The sequence below is a fragment of the Rhinatrema bivittatum genome, chromosome 12 (assembly GCF_901001135.1).
Source record: "Rhinatrema bivittatum chromosome 12, aRhiBiv1.1, whole genome shotgun sequence".
Taxonomy (NCBI): Eukaryota; Metazoa; Chordata; class Amphibia; order Gymnophiona; family Rhinatrematidae; genus Rhinatrema; species Rhinatrema bivittatum.
In genome coordinates this window covers 16,616,095-16,633,872 of record NC_042626.1, presented here as the reverse complement: position 1 = coordinate 16,633,872, position 17,778 = coordinate 16,616,095, and the positions used below count along the sequence as shown (strand labels likewise).

Genomic DNA, 17,778 nt, shown 5'->3' with positions numbered 1-17,778 from the left:
TTGCTAAGGGGCTCTTGTGACAATTGTTATGATCCTCGTCCCCGGTCTGGCGCAGGAAGTGCGTCATTCCGCAGCGCCTCACTTCCGGCTTGCAGAGGTTCTGCGGTGGCGGTGGCAGTGGGGGAGGTGAGCGTCCGGCAGGTGAGTTGGATTGAGACACGGGGTTGGGGGCCAGGGGATGACGTGGCCTTCTCGGGACGGAAGGGCAGTCCCGGCCGCCTGCTGATTGAAGGGAGCTCGGCCAGGGGCAACCGCCCCCGACTGCGGACCCCCCCCCCCCCTTGCCCTCCTCGTCCCAGGTGCTTGTCTTCTCCCGGTGCGGCTTCCGTCCTATGATCCCCCTCTGCCCCACTAGCCTGCAAATCCTTTCCATCCCGCTCTCGTCAGGGAGCCATCGTGCGCCTTCTCCCTGCAGGGCACCGGGTGGCGCTGGCTTCTGGGCCGCTGAGCTGCTAGTGTAAGCCGTTCTTACTAGTGTGAAGTCGTGCAGTCCTCTGTGATGGAGGCTGAGTACTTCGAGGAGCTAGATGCTGTCCAGGAATTTACTCTGATCGTCGTCTTTTGGCTTACGATCTGTGTTTTATGTCTTCATTTCAGTCCTGGTCTATTTTGTCCTCTTGTCATGCCCTCCAGTACTTATGGGTATATTTATGAAACTGGAGTACCACGGGTTTTATAATGTTTATCATAGTTTCGAAATAGACCCCTAAATAAGGTGGTCTGCCATCAGGTCCTTTGCGTACATGACCAGCAAGCATGATTATACACCCTTGGGTGACATAATCAATTAGCTAGGCTACAGGGCTTTAAGCTCTATACACTCGTTCAGAGAATTCTAAAGCTGTCGTACACAATGAGTGTGATGTACTAAGAATTTTTCCGGTAGACACCAAATGTCTGATTTACAAATCCTTTTATTTATATATATATATATATATATCATACACACAGACTGGGGGAAAACCTCCTAGTAAATCAAGGGGGTTTTCCTCCATTCTGTGTATAAAAGGATTAGTAAATCAGACATTTGATGTCTACTGGAAAAACATTTATTAATTGTATGTAACCCTTTGCTACAGGTACAAAATATTATTTTTTGTTCTCCAATTTGCTAACTGAAATGAAGATCATGGCTGTGAATGTACTTTCAGAAATTGGTTTTGAAATAGATAAAACCTTGCTCTGCAGACTGAGCTGTTCTCCCAGCTGCATACTTTACATTTATCTGTATAAACTCTGCTTGATTTGGTTTACATTCGCTACTTAGAACACTTTTGTTATATTTTTAGAATTCGGCTGACACATGCTAGAAACTTTCCTGTTCTGCTGAAGGCTTTCACCTCAGCCCTGACTGTAATTGTTGGGGAATCTCAGCTTTGTTTGGTTTGCTTTTATTAGGTATGTTTGAAATTATAGGAATGTGAAAAAACTGGGCAGACTTTACAGCCTGAGATGGGCAGTTGCCTTTTTTGGATTAGTGAATGGAGCCAAGAGATGTTGTGTACCCATCATTGTGGCTTCCTGAGTTTCTACGTGCTTGAAGGATTCCAGTCTGTCCCACGTAGGTGGATTACAGTTTCCTTCTTTTAAGAGTTGGCCTCAAGGTTAGACACAAACAGAAAACCTAAACTACTTTTGGAAATTTGATTAGCACTTAATTGCATGGCATTTATTTTGACTAGTGTATAGAGAACTGCATAAAAATCAGACAGTTTTGTATAGTGTGAATTTCTATGATAATCCATTGCCTTGTGGACCAGTGTTATTAGCCTGGGCATATGACAGCACAGTAGCTAATAACACTATGTTGGCCAGTCAGATTATGCTAGGTTATAAGTGTATGCAAGATCTAACAGATTCTATTTTATGGGGGGATTATTGTACTTTTGGGTGAGTAGTGACAACAGAATACAGTCAACCAGCTGAGACTGGCAATATTCCTTTTGTGTGTATTCCTTGTAACTCAGTTCTACAAAATGACTGCCCACTAGGAGAACTAAGAACATGAAGCAGGGCAGAATGCTTACTTTTGCTAACACTGTATCAGGGCTTCCTAAACTTGTCCTGGGAATCCCATAGCCAGTTGGGTTTTCTGACTGTTCATAATGTAAATTTGGATAGATTGATTTTCCATTGCATACAGCTTCATTGTGGATATCCCGAAAGGACACCTGGCTGTGGGATCCCCAGGAAAGGTTTGGGAAGCTTTTCAATCTTCATGTTCTCCGTTCAAATCCTGGTTCTAATGCCAATGCTCTGAATCACCTTGGGTACTTGCCAGGTTCTTATGGCCTGGATTGACCACTGTTGGAAACAGGATGCTGGGCTTGATGGACCCTTGGTCTGACCCAGTATGGCATGTTCTTAAGTTTTAAGTTTTCGATTTAATCCCCTGCTTCTTTTCTATGCTCCAAGTTGTATTACTCCCTTGTTTTATTGTAACTGCATACCTTAGCCTTCTCTTGTTTAATGTTTTATTATTATTATTATTATTATTAAGATAAATATTAGTTTTTACCTTTTTTTGTTACCTATCCACTTGTTAATTGTAAACCGACATGATGCGATATCTATTGTGAATGCCGGTATAGAAAAACTTAAAATAAATAAATAAATAAAATAAGTTGCTTTATTACCCTGTGCTTCTTTTCCTCAAGGGCCCAGTTGAAAACAATATGTGTGTTTGTGTTGTGGTTTTTCTGGTCCACAAGTTTAAAAAGTAAATACAAAAAATTACATCTGCTAATAGCAATAAAATGCTATGGAGCATGTGTTCAAATAATTGAAACACGTAGGAAACCAAAGTTATTTGATCTTCAGTCATTCATATAGCAAATGCATATAGCACATGTTAATGAAAAGAGACCTATGGCAAGCACAGTAAAGGGCAATTGACACAATCTTTTTTACATTTTTTAATATTCCAGCACTGATGGAAGTATGATGTTGGTACCTGATTCTGCACAGAGAGGCCAATGTACTAACATAGAAACATAGAAACATAGAAATGACGGCAGAAGAAGACCAAACGGCCCATCCAGTCTGCCCAGCAAGCTTCACATTTTTTTCTCACACTTATCTGTTTCTCTTAGCTCTTTGGTTCTATTTCCCTTCCACCCCCACCATTAATGTAGAGAGCAGTGATGGAGCTGCAACCAAGTGAAATATCAAGCTTGATTAGTTATGGGTAGTAGGGGAAGTAACCGCCGCAATAAGCAAGCTACACCCATGCTTATTTGTTTTACCCAGACTGTGTTATTCAGCCCTTATTGGTTGTTTTTCTTCTCCCCTGCTGTTGAAGCAGGGAGCTATGCTGGATATGCTTGTAGTATCAGTTTTTCTTCTCCCCTGCCGTTGAAGCAGGATATGCATTGAAAGTGAAGTATCAGGCTTATTTGGTTTGGGGTAGTAACCGCCGTAACAAGCCAGCTACTCCCCGCTTTGTGAGTGCGAATCCTTTTTTCTTCTCCCCTGCTGTTGAAGCAGAGAGCTATGCTGGATATGCGTGAAGTATCAGTTTTTCTTCTCCCCTGCCGTTGAAGCAGAGAGCTATGCTGGATATGCGTGAAGTATCAGTTTTTCTTCTCCCCTGCCGTTGAAGCAGAGAGCTATGCTGGATATGCGTGAAGTATCAGTTTTTTTCTCCCCTGCTGTTGAAGCAGGGAGCTATGCTGGATATGCGTGAAGTATCAGGTTTTCTTCTCCCCTGCCGTTAAAGCAGAGAGCTATGCTGGATATGCATTGAAAGTGAAGTATCAGGCTTATTTGGTTTGGGGTAGTAACTGCCGTAACAAGCCAGCTACTCCCCACTTTGTGAGTGCAAATCCTTTTTTCCACATTTCCTCTTGCTGTTGTTGCTGGTGAAAAAATTCACAAACAGGGCTTCGTGTAGAAACCATGCAAAATCCTCCAAACTTTTAGGGGTTTTGCATGCAATGCCTCGTTTACAGAATGTTTCACCAGTTTTCTCCTACATAAATAATAAAATTTCACATGTTCTTATGTCATTCAGCTCTGCAGTCTATTTGTATTTTTATCCTAGAAATTGGCCTGAGAGTGATTATATATCTGTAAGAGAGGTATTCTGTTCTCCTATATTACCAACAGCCCCATATGTCCACAAGTAGCAGCCACTCTGCTGAGTGATGAGCAGGTAGTAATGTTCAGAATGCTGTCCTCTCAGGTATAGAAGCACTGCACCCCAAAGATTATTACACCCCCAAAATTCCCACCAGTCCTAATGGATGTGGCAGAGATCAAAATGGTCTCAGAATTCCAGGAAGGCTGGAACAAGTGCAGGGGATCGTTGGTGGGGATGTGAGTAAAAAGCCAGGGGTCATGTAGGGTCTTTGCAGTATTGAAGCAGGTAGGGAAACCAGTCAGAGCGGGCCTTGTGGTCCATGTCTGCCATTATATTCTTGGCTTCTGTAACATTGGTTATATATTCTGAGAGCCTAGCTAACAAAAAAAACCTGTTACCCATGCAGGCAGTTCATTTCTTTCCCGAGCTCCTGAGCCATGACTGCTTTCAGTTGCTGATGTGGGGTGTTATGCTAGGCTTGGTGACATCCAGGGATGTAATAATTCTGCTGACACTATGCTTTCGTGCTTCCGAAACCCCTGGTCCTTGTCAGGCTGGTGTTTGTTTAATGGTGCTGCTGCTGCTTATGGAAGAATGGGACTGTTAGCAGGGTCAGAAAAACAATTATAAGGGAGGAGCAGTTTTCTGAAAGCTAAGTTGATTTGTTACAATTTTTGGTGATTTATTTTAGGCATTTTTTTGCTTTTACGTTTTCACAAAGCTTCTGGCTTTTTTTTTTTTTTTTTTTTGGTTAAAGAGCTGTTAGGCAACCAGGAAAAGGTTGGACTCTATGGCGCTCTGGTCTTTCAGTCTAACCGCTGTATAATTACATATTCAGCAGGTCAGAGAAGAGCGGGCACGCGTGCTCCTCAGCATGGGACAGAGAGAGAATTCTGCCTGGATACAAAGGGATTTCTGCCACTCTGGAAAGGGTTAATTTCAGCTGAATATCAGTCATGAACATTTGCAAACTAAATGCTCCCCCCTCCACAATGCCTAAAGGACCCCTCCCTCCCCCGAGAGCTGAGTGTACTACGACCTTCAATCACTTGCTCTCAGTTTTAATAACTGTTCTACGGCGTCTGTGCCATAATCCAGGGGACAGCAGAAAAACACCGAGTACCTGCAGCTATAAAACTGCATTAGCGAAACAATTCCTCCTTGACTCCAATACGGCAATTAGCTTAAACCCCTCAGTCAGCATTTTTCCCCTTTCCCCCATAGTCTAATTACGTAGTCATACCTACCTTGCTTTTTTTTTTTTATCCCTCTACCAAGGACAGTGCTCACAGAAGTTTATCCGGATGAACCTGGCTGAAAGAATCCGTGTTTAAAGAGGTGTTTGGGGGATGTGGGATTATCCAAGGCACACATTTTATTTATTCTCCCAACTCCCTTGGCTGCCCAGACAAATAACAGTGCAAGGTACATGGGCACTTTTAGCACACGTGTACTGTAGTTTCTATTTGCAAATGAGCTGCAAGGGCACACAGTAAAAAGATAGTCTCACTTTCAGATCTATTTCAGGTATTGCATTTGCGTGCACAAGTGGACGCACAGAGATTTACCCCAATATGTATAGCTGCACAATTTATAAAATACTGAACAGCTCTGCTCAGAAACTATGTGCATATATTTCAGTATGCATCAGTATTTCCAGTGCGAGGAAGAGCTTATGTTCTCTACCTATCTTATACACGTATGTGTATATAATTTAGGCACAAAAAAAATGATGTAACATGTAAAATAAATAAATAAATGTATGCTTCATAATCCTGATTTCCTTTTCGCCCATGCCAGATTAGTCCTGTCAAGAGGGTTGTCTCTTCCTGCCAGCAGATGGAGACAGAGAAAAAGCTCAAAGCTGACTTCACTCTCCATAAAGGTCTGGTACTAGGGATGTGCATTTGTTACATCTTTTTCGGCAGATAACGCACGTACCTCGCCGACTTTCTAGTACACGCGGGAAAACTGAGAGTATGCATGTGAATCATCATTAAAAGTACACACATACTCTGTACTACAAAATCGTTGAGGAACACGCATACCCACTGAAACAGATGTAACAAATGCACATCTCTACTGCTTAGTGTGGTTTGTCTGCAACATGTTTTGTCCTTGCTTGTGCTGCTCGACGTCCAGTTAATCCTTTAATCTAGCCTAAGGTCATCAGATGGCCTCAGCAATCCGTTGCACAGCTGTGATGACAGCAATTATTAATTTATATTCCACTTTTTGGCCCTTCAGAGCAGATTGCATTCAGGTACTGTAGGTATTTCCCTATCCCTAGAGGGCTTACAATCTAAGTGTGTACCTGAGGCAAGTGACTGAGGCGAAGTGACTTGCCCAAGGTCACAAGGAGCGGCAGTGGGATCTGAATCCTGGTTTCCCTGGTTCGTAGCCCACTGCTCTAACCGCTAGACCACAGCTCCACAAAGCAAACTGCAGCTGTGGTAGAAGCTAGAGTTCAAATGACAAAGGGTAAGTAACTACGCCTTTCTCAGAAGTTTGTGGATAAAGGATACAGAAGTAGCAGATCGCTTGCTGAGAGCCTTTTCAAACTGAAAATGTGCCAGCGCTGCGCATGTCATGTAGCACTATAGAAATGTTTAGGAGTAATAGGCTGCTTTGGGTGAAAGGGGCCAATTCCAAAAAGAGTAAGGAGAGAGACTCTGAGACAGAAAAGTCAGAGCAGGGAGTAAGAGAAACTTTGGGTATCGCAGAAACCGCTTGGTATAGTGGAGTTCAGAATTACTGCCCTGTGGTCTGGGGTCTGCTCTGCCCCTTCCACTGAAACCCCCCTCGTTCCCAGGCCCACGCAGTGAGCTGAGCCCAGCCTAGCACACGGGTTTACTTGCGGTTGGGAGCGCAATAATAGCGTCCGGTGCAGCAAGGAGATTAGCACGTCTAAAACACGCCCCCAGCACACGCATACCGGACTGCGCCCTGCACATGTAATTCAGTAGCGACCAGGACCTTAGCTGTTACTGCCCGACGCAGGAACGCGCGCCCGACGCAGCTCTGCTGGTGGAGTAAAGTTTACTCAGTCACGTGCTCACGAGAAACATAAAAAAATGTGGTCCTCTGTGTGGCGATAAATGTGGCCCCTGGTAGCCTAGGGTTGTTTAGAGAGAGTAGTACAAGATTTAGTTTTCCCTAGCGCGCCTTTTTTTTTTTTTTTTTTTCCACTGCTTCGATTTCTTTCTCAGAATATTGCATTGGGCACACAGGGGATGAGGATGCGCAGGTCTTCTTGCATCGGCCTCTCAATCTCTAGTGATCTTCTCCCCACTAAATCTTCTCCCTTAGCACATTATTCATGACCTCTTTCTTTCTCACCTCCCCCTTCTTTCTCACTTAGGATACTCCTTGACTCTCCTTGGCCCTAGATCAGTTATTCTGTACCAGAGGTTCCCAACTTGGAGTCCGCCACAAAGAAGTTAAGCTGGGCTGCTGCCACAGGCCAAGAGAGTAAGACTGGGGTCTCCTGCTGCCCTGGAAACTTCACCCCACGTTGCTGCAGGCCAGGAGGAGGAACCTCAAAGCAGTCCCACACTGCTGCGTGTCCTGCAGAGGTAGGGAAGAGAAGGACCGATTGCAGCCCATGAGAGTCATAAACCCCATGGCTGTACTATGAGTTTGTGGGGAAGAGAGGGGCTGATCACAGCTGTCAGAAGCTTCAGCAGCCACTGCTGCACAGTAAGCAAATCAGAAGAAAGCAGGGTGAGCACAGTGCTGAGACGCATTTCCTGCTACTGCCACATGTTCTGTCACTAGACAAGAACTGCACCAAAAAAAGTGAGTAGAATGAAGAGGAAGAAAGGAGCACATGGAACTGAGGTTGAGAGGATGAGGGGGAGAAGGAATAAAGGAGGAAAAAGAGGGAGACAGGAGTCCATGATTGACCTGGTCAAGGGGAGAAAGAGTAGATGGCAGCCTATCGGGGAGAGAGAAGGGGAGGACCCTCAGGAATCATGCTGGATCAGGGATAGAGAACCACCTTGATTCAGGAGGTAGACGGAAGAGATGACTGCCAGAGATCGAGGATGGAGAAAGAGACAACGGGCAGGTGTGGATCTGATATTAAACTCAAAAGTTATTTAGAGGACACACCGACAGACACGGAGATCTCATAAGCCTTTTCCCTTTGAAAAGCAGGCTGTTTTGCTTTTTCTAAAATCTAAATTATTTTGCAAATATTTTCTGTATGTGGTTATAAGAAGTATAAAAGATAAGCAGGCTAAAAGGGGGTCAGTTTTCAGGGAGGGTCATTTTCAAAACGTTTTGTGTGGGTAAACAGCTGTTTATTATCCCCAGGAAAAGGCCTTTTGAAAATAACTATTCCCTACTACTGAGGGTAAAAGTGGCTGTGCTGTGAACGACCTGCAGGTCAGGACTAGGTTGGGGAAGGAAACATGCATGCAGGGATTTAATTCTGAAAACCTCACGCATACTTTCAAGCATCTGCTTTGCTTTTATTGTTGTTTGTGTGGTAATCATGCTATTTCAAATGTTGTTTTATAATGTGTATGTTCCTATCGTTAGCTGCCTAGGACTGTGAATAGGCAGAATATAAGAGCATTAGAACATAAGACTTGCCATACTGGGTCAGACGAAAAATCCATCAAGCCCAGTATCCTGTTTCCAGCAGCAGCCAGTCCAGGTCACAAGTATCTGGCAGGATCCCAAGGGGCAGAGAGATTCCAAACTTATGGACTTTTCCTCCAGGAACTTGTTCAAACCTTTTTTTAAACACAACCACACCAATAGCTTTCACCACATCCTCTGGAAGGTTTGGACAAGTTTTATGTATTTATTTGGAGATTAGTGTAATCTCAAAATAAAAAATAAAACTCCGCAGAACAAACGTTGGCCTGAGATTTCAAAAGGAATCTCCGCGGGCAGTCTCCCTTAGAAAATGAGATTGCACTTCTGCAGGTACCGGTGCTGGTCCGGTCACTGAGTTGCTAACCTGTAACTTTTCTAAACTCATGTCCTTTTCCCCATTGCAGCAGGAGTGGGAGGTGGAAGGCACTGCTGGCTTCAGTCTTCAATTATGAGGCAATTTTTAGATAGCTTTGAAAATTTCCCTCCCTATGTATTCAGTTTAGGTCAGTAAGCAGTGTTATACATTATGAATGATTCTGGAGTGCACATCGTTTATTTCATGTAAAAAAAAAAAAAAAAAAAAGTCTGCAAAAATTTTTAGGCTGAAAAGGGTCCATGTTCCCTGAAAAGTTGGGGTGCTTTGCTTGGGTAACATTCTTTTTATCTTTATTAAAATCTTTATTTTTGATTTATATTCTGCTTTTGCAGGCACTTCAGAGCGGATTACATCATCCGCCTATATTGGAATAACCAAGCTAAGCAAATGACAGCGCATAAACATAAAATACATATAAACAATAATAAAAGCAAACAAAAAGTGAATGAAAAAATGCAGAATTCATATCCTGTTAATTACAGCAACACTTAAAGTCACTGTGAATTATCTGAAGGCTTCTTAAAAAGAAGGGCTTTCAAATGTTTACAAAAAGTAACAATATCATCCACTCCTGGCATGACACTTCTGCCCGAATGGCACAGAGATCTGTTTCCATGCTGGGTGGGGGGGATATCCCAATGGCCACTTATGTCCAACATGAACTCATTAGCTTGCATGTGATAATGGCTATTACTGCACCTGGGACTGAGGTCACCAATTCGCTTGATAGGGCTCTGTTTTCCATTTTTACAGAAATGAAGTTTATATACAGACGGATGTAAATGAGTGCAGTGGTATGAAGACTGTGCATGTCTGGACAAATCACTTACAGAGGCAAGCAAAGGCAGGACTATGAGGTGTTCTGCATCTCTTCTAGTGCTGACAGGAATGATATGACCTGGGATCAGTTATAGAGTGAGGTGAAGGGCACAGAGGTCAGGGAGTGACAGCAGGAGAGCAATTACAGGGCGCGATCAGGGAGTGACAGAGGGGGGAAGTTACAGGGCGAGATCAGGGAGTGACAGAAAAGGGGAAGTTACTGAGTGAGATGAAGGGCACAGAGGTCAGGGAGTGACAGAAGGGGGGAAGTTACAGGGTGAGATCAGGGAGTGACAGAAGGGGGGAAGTTACAGGGCGAGATCAGGGAGTGACAGAAAGGGGGACGTTACTGAGTGAGATGAAGGGCACAGAGGTCAGGGAGTGACAGAAAGGGGGACGTTACTGAGTGAGATGAAGGGCACAGAGGTCAGGGAGTGACAGAAAAGGGGAAGTTACAGGGTGCGATCGAGGAGTGACAGAAAAGGGGAAGTTACAGGGTGCGATCGAGGAGTGACAGAAAGGGGGAAGTTACTGAGTGAGATGAAGGGCACAGAGGTCAGGGAGTGACAGAAAAGGGGAAGTTACAGGGTGCGATCGAGGAGTGACAGAAAAGGGGAAGTTACAGGGTGCGATCGAGGAGTGACAGAAAGGGGGAAGTTACTGAGTGAGATGAAGGGCACAGAGGTCAGGGAGTGACAGAAAAGGGGAAGTTACAGGGCGCGATCAGGGAGTGACAGAAAAGGGGAAGTTACAGGGTGCGATCGAGGAGTGACAGAAAGGGGGAAGTTACTGAGTGAGATGAAGGGCACAGAGGTCAGGGAGTGACAGAAGGGGGGAAGTTACAGGGTGAGATCAGGGAGTGACAGAAGGGGGGAAGTTACAGGGTGAGATCAGGGAGTGACAGAAGGGGGGAAGTTACAGGGTGAGATCAGGGAGTGACAGAAGGGGGGAAGTTACAGGGTGAGATCAGGGAGTGACAGAAAAGGGGAAGTTACAGGGCGCGATCGAGGAGTGACAGAAAGGGGGAAGTTACAGGGCGCGATCGAGGAGTGACAGAAAGGGGGAAGTTACTGAGTGAGATGAAGGGCACAGAGGTCAGGGAGTGACAGAAGGGGGGAAGTTACAGGGCGAGATCAGGGAGTGACAGAAAAGGGGAAGTTACAGGGCGCGATCGAGGAGTGACAGAAAGGGGGACGTTACTGAGTGAGATGAAGGGCACACAGGTCAGGGAGTGACAGAAAGGGGGAAGTTACTGAGTGAGATGAAGGGCACAGAGGTCAGGGAGTGACAGAAGGGGGGAAGTTATAGGTCGTGATCGAGGAGTGACAGAAAGGGGGACATTACTGAGTGAGATGAAGGGCACAGAGGTCAGGGAGTGACAGAAAGGGGGAAGTTACTGAGTGAGATGAAGGGCACAGAGGTCAGGGAGTGACAGAAAGGGGGAAGTTACTGAGTGAGATGAAGGGCACAGAGGTCAGGGAGTGACAGAAGGGGGGAAGTTATAGGTCGTGATCGAGGAGTGACAGAAAGGGGGACGTTACTGAGTGAGATGAAGGGCACAGAGGTCAGGGAGTGACAGAAGGGGGGAAGTTACAGGGCGCGATCGAGGAGTGACAGGGGGACGTTACTGAGTGAGATGAAGGGCACAGAGGTCAGGGAGTGACAGAAAGGGGGACGTTACTGAGTGAGATGAAGGGCACAGAGGTCAGGGAGTAACAGAAAGGGGGAAGTTACTGAGTGAGATGAAGGGCACAGAGGTCAGGGAGTGACAGAAAGGGGGAAGTTACTGAGTGAGATGAAGGGCACAGAGGTCAGGGAGTGACAGAAAGGGGGAAGTTACTGAGTGAGATGAAGGACACAGAGGTCAGGGAGTGACAGAAGGGGGGAAGTTACTGAGTGAGATGAAGGGCACAGAGGTCAGGGAGTGACAGAAAAGGGGAAGTTACAGGGCGCGATCAGGGAGTGACAGAAAGGGGGAAGTTACTGAGTGAGATGAAGGGCACAGAGGTCAGGGAGTGACAGAAGGGGGGAAGTTACAGGGCGAGATCAGGGAGTGACAGAAAAGGGGAAGTTACAGGGCGCGATCGAGGAGTGACAGAAAGGGGGACGTTACTGAGTGAGATGAAGGGCACAGAGGTCAGGGAGTGACAGAAGGGGGGAAGTTACTGAGTGAGATGAAGGGCACAGAGGTCAGGGAGTGACAGAAAGGGGGAAGTTACTGAGTGAGATGAAGGGCACAGAGGTCAGGGAGTGACAGAAAGGGGGAAGTTACTGAGTGAGATGAAGGACACAGAGGTCAGGGAGTGACAGAAGGGGGGAAGTTACTGAGTGAGATGAAGGGCACAGAGGTCAGGGAGTGACAGAAGGGGGGAAGTTACAGGGTGAGATCAGGGAGTGACAGAAGGGGGGAAGTTACTGAGTGAGATGAAGGGCACAGAGGTCAGGGAGTGACAGAAAAGGGGAAGTTACAGGGCGCGATCAGGGAGTGACAGAAAGGGGGAAGTTACTGAGTAAGATGAAGGGCACAGAGGTCAGGGAGTGACATGGGGAAGTTACTGAGTGAGATGAAGGGCACAGAGGTCAGGGAGTGACAGGGGGAAGTTACTGAGTGAGATGAAGGGCACAGAGGTCAGGGAGTGACAGGGGGAAGTTACTGAGTGAGATGAAGGGCACAGAGGTCAGGGAGTGACAGAAGGGGGGAAGTTACTGAGTGAGATGAAGGGCACAGAGGTCAGGGAGTGACAGAAAAGGGGAAGTTACAGGGCGCGATCAGGGAGTGACAGAAAGGGGGAAGTTACTGAGTAAGATGAAGGGCACAGAGGTCAGGGAGTGACAGGGGGAAGTTACTGAGTGAGATGAAGGGCACAGAGGTCAGGGAGTGACAGGGGGAAGTTACTGAGTAAGATGAAGGGCACAGAGGTCAGGGAGTGACAGGGGGAAGTTACTGAGTAAGATGAAGGGCACAGAGGTCAGGGAGTGACAGGGGGAAGTTACTGAGTGAGATGAAGGGCACAGAGGTCAGGGAGTGACAACAGGGGGGAAGTTACAGGGCAAGATCAGGGAGTGACAGATGGGGGAGCAGTTAGGTCAGGTGAAAGCTTCAGTGGGCAGGGAATGCCATCGAAGCAATATGATTGGCAGATGGCCTTAAAGTCCACCTGGTATTTTGTTACAATGCCATAGATCCCAGCTGATCTTTGTTTTTCTCCGCACTTCTTTCCAACTAGGGATCTTCTGTGTTTATCTCCAACTTTCCTGAATCTCATTAACATTTTTATCTCCACCACCTTCCCTGGGAGACCATTCCATGCATATTATGTCTTCTTATTAACACACAGGTTAGATGATTGCTTTTCTCTATATTGGGGATTGCCATTGTTACAGAACATGGCAGCTAAGAGACTGTTTAGTGCTAGTGTGAGCCAAGTTCAAGATCTTGACCCTAGAATAGTATGGGTCCTGAATATCTAAGGGATTTATTACTTCGCTGCCATCTGACTAGGAATTTGCGCTCTCGTCAGAGATCTGAAGGAGGTTCCCTTATCCTCTGGAGAGAAGCTGCTGTTTACATGCAGATTAGCATTTAGTGCAGTAGGCTGCTGTGGGATTTGCTGCTTCTTTACATTTGCTCTGACATTTTATTTATTTAAAAAGCTTCCATTCCGCTCATATACGGTAAACCTGTTCAAGAAAGATTACAACAATAAAATACAGTCATGAAAATCCGAGGAAACTCGGGATCATCGGAAGAAAGAGAGTTCTTCACGGGAAAGGTGCTGAATTGATTGATTTGTCTTTATTTACTCGTATTTGATGTCATGCCTAACAATTCAAATAACTCTGAAGTCAGTAACAATACTAAAAACAAGCGTGCGTGCCCGTCTCTTCTCTCCTCTAGGGCTAGACAAATTTAGGTCCTTTTCGGGATTTGATGCAGATCCTTTGCCATTTCGGTTGCCTTTCTCTGGACTGCCTTTAGTCTGTCGATGCCCTTTTGGAGGCTACTCCCTCCAGAAGTGAACACAGGTACCACCCGGGACCTCCGTATTGTTTTTCCCATTGTGCCTATCTGTTATGCATTCTAGCAGCCTCCTAGTTCTGGCTCCCGTCGTATCACACTCCTCAGACCCCATCGCCCCAAGGGTTCTCTCCTTGTCGGTGCACGTCACTGGCTCACCCCCCATTGTGTACTGCTCCCTCGGATTTTGCACCACAGCAGCCCTAAATTGTGAAACAAAAAAACAAAAGCTGTATAAAAATTTATTTTTCAAAATGTTGAGTTTTCAAGAGCATGCAGATTGTAACCAGATAAGACAGAGAAAGCAAGTTCGGAGGTCCTGTGCTTTGATTCAGGCAGCTGGAAGGACAAACCGGAGAGCGTTCTACTTGCTTTTAGAGTAATATTGCGCAGTGCTCAGTGTTTCTGCATTTTTGGAATTAAAAACATTCTAAAACTTTTGGCTGGCATTCAGGTTTTCTAAATAATTTTTTCCTAGTGTGTAGCAGATGGACTCAGGACCAATGGGTATAGTGTACTCCTGATAGCAGTTGGAGACGGATCAGATTTCAATGTGACGTCAGCCCTAGTACATATACCCCTGCAGGAAGTGCAGCTCTTCAGTATTTTCCGTCTCCATAGCAGTTAGGGACTCTATGCACCCTCGCACAGCGTTAGAGTAATTTTACCAAAGAAAACCAATTTAAGAAGAAATCTTACCTCTACAGATGAGCCTTGCTCTCCTGCGGTGACACCCGTTGGGTCCATCCCCCAGTTGAGATTTCCCGAGGTGATTTCCGCGATCCCTCAGAGGTAAGCCTCGGTCCGGCAGCTGACCCTCGGCGGGGACCTAGCCCCCGACATCGGGTGAGGCTGAGAGGCAGCGGGTGCAATCTCGAGCCCGGCGGTGAAGGTATTTTCCCTCTCCTCCTGCAGCCGGAGACCGCCTGGAACGAAACCGGGAAGCGCCGAGACAAGGTAAGGTAGAAATCTACTTAAAAGTCTCTGGTCTCCGAAGCTCGAGGAGACGCACAGGTCACCAGCCGGGACCAGTGCCACCGGGTTGATCGGCCCTAGCAGGGCTGGACCCCGGTCAGATCCGAAGGTCCTCCCACGTGGAGACCCTCCGAGGTGGTCGCCATATTGTTCGTGTGGTCGCCGTCACCATTTTGGCTCCGTTCGCCGCCCTGTCCGCTGTATCAATCGTGCACACAGAGACGAGCCGTGCGCACAAATACCTTGTGCGCACAATGTCGCGCTCAAAGGAACCGGGTGCACAAGCGAAGCGCATAGCCACTCGCTTACTGTGCCAGGCGCATAATTTCGACCTGTGCGCACAACAGCGCGCACCAAACCTACATGCGCAAGTTCGACGCACACCGGAGCACATAACTGTATTGTACGCGCACAAGCCATGGCACCACCTGAAAATAAACTCAAACTCAAAGCTCGGGGCCTTTGTCCAGCATGCCACATTAGAGCTGCACAGCATGAGGAGGCCACGGCCCTGTGTGTACAGTGCGAAGAGGCCCTAGGGGACCCAAATCATGGCCCCCAGCCGGACCTTGACCCCAGCCTCTCGAGCGGTACACCGGACCTAGCATTACACAGCACCCCCTAGTCTAGACCCGGCATCTATCTCCTGGGTGGAATTCTTCAAAGGTCTGCATACCTTCATCCACATGCAACCGGGGCCGCCCATAATGCGGTCACAGGCTCCACCAGAGGACCTCAACATGCCGGGATCCTCTATGCCCAGGGAAGTGATCCCACTGCCCAGAAGCCCTACCTTTGGAGACACGGACATCTCAGATGAGGAGTCAGAACCCCTGGAGGAAGGGGAACTCCCCCCGGGGACAGAACCCCATCGAGCCATGAGATGCTTCTTCACCAAGGACGAGCTTCCAGACCTGGTCACAAAAGCTTAAAAGAGCTGGCCATCCCGGGCACAAGTGCCTCGGGGGAACCTAAGACGAACCCACTATTAGAGGGACTCCGTCAAACCTCCTGACATTTCCCACTATTACAAGCCATCCAGCAGCTAATTGACCTGGAATGGGATGCCCCAGAAACTACATTCAAAGGGGGCCGGGCTCTGGCAGCCATGTACCCTCTGGACCCAGCTGCCAAAGATCTCCTGGCATGTCCGAAAGTGGATGCCATAGTCTGCGCGGTCTCGAAGTGCACTACTATCCCGGTGGAGGGAGGAGCAGCACTCAAGGATGCCCAAGACAGGCGTCTGGAATCTATCCTCAAACAGTCCTTTGATGTCTCCGCTATGTCTTTACAGATCGCAACCTGCTGTGCCGTGGTGACCCGCGCCTGCTTAGCACAGAACAGGAACAATACTCCTGGGGAGGCCCTGGAACCAGCTGTATCATTCCTCGCAGACGCTGCTTCGGATCTGGTACGCACAGCAGCTAGAGGAGTCTCATCCGCCGTTGCAGCCAGAAGACAAATCTGGCTCTGAAACTGGTCAGCCGACGCATCCTCCAAAACGAGACTCACAAGGATGCCTTTCAAGGGAACACTCCTGTTCGGAAGCGAACTAGAGAAGCTAGCCAACAAATGGGGCGAGTCCCCACTACCTCAACTACCGGAGGACAGGAATAAGAGAAACCAGCGATCCTTCCTTCCCCTGGACTTCCAGGGGCAGAGGATCACAGCGCTTCAACCCATATAGAAGCTCATACCAAGCAGCCCGCTCCACAGGATAGAGCCAGTCCTTTCGGAACAAGCGCAATAAAAGGGGAGCCAGCATGGGCTCAGGCCCCAGCTGCACCTCACAATGAAAATCAGCCGACCCATCCAAAGGGAGAAGCCATAGGGGGCAGACTTGCCCTGTTCTACCAAAGATGGGTCAAGATAACTTCAGACAAGTGGGTCCTATCCATCATTCGAGAGGGATATTACCTGGATTTACACCACCTCCCTCTGGACAAGTTTGTGGAATCTCCCTGCCACGACCCTTCCAAGAGGATGGCAGTGGAAGCTACACTGATCAGATTACTAGCCTTAGAGGCTATAACACCGGTGCTTCCACAATAAATAAATATTGGCCATTATTCTACCTATTTTATCGTCCCCAAGAAAGAAGGAACGTTCAGATCCATCCTGGACCTCGAGGCGGTCAACTGTCACCTGAAAATTTCTCGCTTCCGCATGGGAAACCCTATGCTTGGTAATAAAGGCGATACAACCGGGAGAGTTTCTTACCTCCCTGGATCTGTCAGAAGCCTACCTACACATTCCGATCCATCAAGAGCATCAGCGTTTTCTACGCTTCTCGATCCTGGACCGTCACTACCAGTTCCAAGCACTATCTTTCGGGTTAGCCACTGCACCCCGGACGTTCACCAAGATCATAGTGGTGGTGGCAGCAACACTGAGGAAGGAAGGAATCCGCATGCAACCTTATCTAGACGATTGGCTGATCAGAGCGAAATTCCCAGAGGAAAGCCACCAGGCGACCAACAGAGTCAAAACTCTACTGGAGAGCCTCGGGTGGGTGGTCAACACAAACAAGAGCTGCCTACAGCCCTCCCAATTTCTGGAATACTTGGGAGTCCGGTTCGACACCAAACAAGACAAGGTCATCCTGACACTGACAAGGAGATCAAAACTGATGACCCAGTTACGAACCCTGTTGAGCAAACTTTGCCCCACAGCATGGGATTACCTACAAGTTCTCGGCCTCATGGCATCCACACTGGAAGTAGTCCCATGGGCACGAGCTCACATGAGACCCCTACTACGCTCACTACTATCACGATGGAATCCACTGTCCCAGAACTACACCGTACGGCTTCAGCTCCCGGACAGAGTTCGGGCCCAACTACGATGGTGGCTACAAGAAGCCCATCTGAGCCAGGGAACGAGACTATCCTCACCAACTTG

The 17,778-nt window shown here is 47.3% G+C and overlaps 1 protein-coding gene across 4 annotated transcripts in view; it reads left to right on the top strand.

Annotated features, from left to right (window-relative positions):
* Positions 1-8: 8 nt before the first annotated feature.
* ADIPOR1 (adiponectin receptor 1) overlaps positions 9-17,778 on the top strand; it is a 38,381-nt gene continuing 20,611 nt past the window's right edge. The window contains exons 1-2 of one of the 4 annotated variants that reach the window (XM_029574147.1): positions 9-141; positions 7,443-7,656. The gene's annotated coding sequence lies outside the window, so the exon portion shown is untranslated. Of the gene's footprint in view, positions 142-277; positions 300-436; positions 458-7,442; positions 7,657-17,778 lie in introns of those variants that run through there. The other 3 variants (XM_029574151.1, XM_029574149.1, XM_029574150.1) reach the window with 3 other exon arrangements.